This window comes from Octodon degus, unplaced genomic scaffold (assembly GCF_000260255.1).
Source record: "Octodon degus isolate 3935 unplaced genomic scaffold, OctDeg1.0 scaffold00036, whole genome shotgun sequence".
NCBI lineage: Eukaryota > Metazoa > Chordata > Mammalia > Rodentia > Octodontidae > Octodon > Octodon degus.
Genome location: NW_004524612.1, coordinates 2,569,690 through 2,571,712, shown reverse-complemented (window position 1 = coordinate 2,571,712; position 2,023 = coordinate 2,569,690). Strand labels below are relative to the sequence as shown.

General features: G+C 40.0%; 1 pseudogene; it reads right to left on the bottom strand.

Annotated features, from left to right (window-relative positions):
* Positions 1 to 978: 978 nt before the first annotated feature.
* LOC101587163 lies at positions 979 to 1,746 on the bottom strand (annotated as a pseudogene).
* Between the last annotated feature and the right edge of the window lie 277 nt (positions 1,747 to 2,023).

Here is a 2,023-nt window from a genome sequence, read left to right as displayed (position 1 = left end):
CTCAGAGGAAGAAATACAAATGGCAAGGAAATATAGGAAAAATGTTCAACATCTTTGGTCATTCAAGAAATGCAAATTAAAACAACACTGAGATTCCCTCTCACCCCAGAAAGAATGGCTAACATCAAGAAGTCAGGCTATAACAAAGGCTAGAGGCTGTGGAGAAAAAGAAACCCTTCTCCATTGTTGGTGGAAGTGCAGACTGGTATAACCACTAGGAAAATAAGTGTGGAGATGCCTCAAAATTTAGGATTGAAGAGCCCATTCAAGCTAGCTATTCCCCTCCTGGGTATTTTTCCAGAACAACTGGAAACTTCATACCACACCAATTATATGTACATATGTTTATAGCAGTGCAACTTGTTATAGATGAACCCTGGAAACAACACACATGCCCATCAACTAAAAAATGGGTAAGGAAGATATAATATCATTACACAATGAACTATTATTCAGCTATAAATCAGGATAAATTTGAGTCTTTTGTCAGTAAATGGATGCAACTAGAGAACATACCCTTAAGTGAAATAAATCAGACCTGGATGTACAAACATCATATTGTCTTCCTAGTGTGAAAGCCTGAAAGAAAAAAATGGAAATTGAAGGGTACAAAGGGAATGATATTATTCAAAAGGAAATATTGAGTTGAGAAGGACAGGAGAGGAAGTGGGGGAAAGATATTTATCTATGTATGCAAGCAGGATAGTTTGGAGAGCTTTACTGTGTATTTCTGCTGGTCTATGGAAAGAAGCAGTTAATGCTTTAATATGTTTCATCTTTTTAATTATTTCTCCTTTCTGTCTTCTTAATTTCTTATAGATTTCTTTCTTTTTTCTTTCTTCTTCCAATTTTACATGCCTATATCTGGTAATATGAATAACTGGTTGAAAGACAACACTATGTATTGCAGCAAATGCTGTGAAATTCATATTACTTTGGTTTTTTTCCCAAAGACAAATTTTGTTGAGCCCCTTAGCTCTAGTTCTCTTTCTCCTGCACTGCTTTGGTTCCACGGAGTCACTGAGTCCTACAAGCAGCAATAAGACCCACTTTGAGCCCTGCAGGGGCATCTCTGTGGATGGCTGAGGGTTTGCCAATGTGCTGGTTACCACCTCCAGCAGGATGCTCCACAGGATTCATGGCCACACCACATATACATGGTCAGTAGTTCCTCTTTGCCTTGTATTTGTGGTAGGCTTGGACAGCCTTCAAGATAGGTTTATCAATTCTACCACCACCAGCTACTACACAAACAACAGCTCTGTTGGCAGATGAGGTGACCTTAGAAATTTAAGGCAGCTTCACTCTGGTCTTCTTGGTTTCAGGGTTGTGGAATATGATTGTGGCTTAGTTCCCAGAGGCATAGGCAAGCTTACTGTGGTCCCCAGGCTTCTCCTCTAGGTAACACACAACGGTACCTTCAGGCATGGTGCCCACAGGAAGAACATTGCCAATGTTGAGTTGGGCCTTCTTGCTGCACTACACGAATTGGCCCATGTGGATGCCCTCACTGGCAATGAACAGTTTGGTGCACTTCTTGAATCGGTACAGATCCCTGAAGACCACCTTAGCGAGGGGTGTGTCATGGCCCAGGTCATGAATAATGTCCTTCATGATGCCCTTGATATAGCTGTGTCATTCTGTGAAGTCCATTGCACATAGACAAGCAGTGCCCTTGTGATGCTTCACGTGTGCACAAAACATGGAACCAGCACCCTTCCTCTGTCCACAGATCATATGGCCCATGACAATGAGTCTGTTCCCAAGAGTAGCCTAAAGATCTCATATTACATTGTTAAGTGAAAATCTGTATCATTTTCAGAATTTTTTCTTTTAATTCTAATTTGAACTTTCTTTAAAAAATAAAAAGGGGGGAAATAAAAAAATAAAATAAAAATTGAAAAAAGGGCTGGGGAGATGGCTCAATGGATTAAGCGCTTCCCTGGCAAGCACAAGGGCCTGAGTGCAATCCTCGGTTCTGCCAAAAAAAAAAAAAAAGTAAAAAAATTTAAAAAAAAACAAA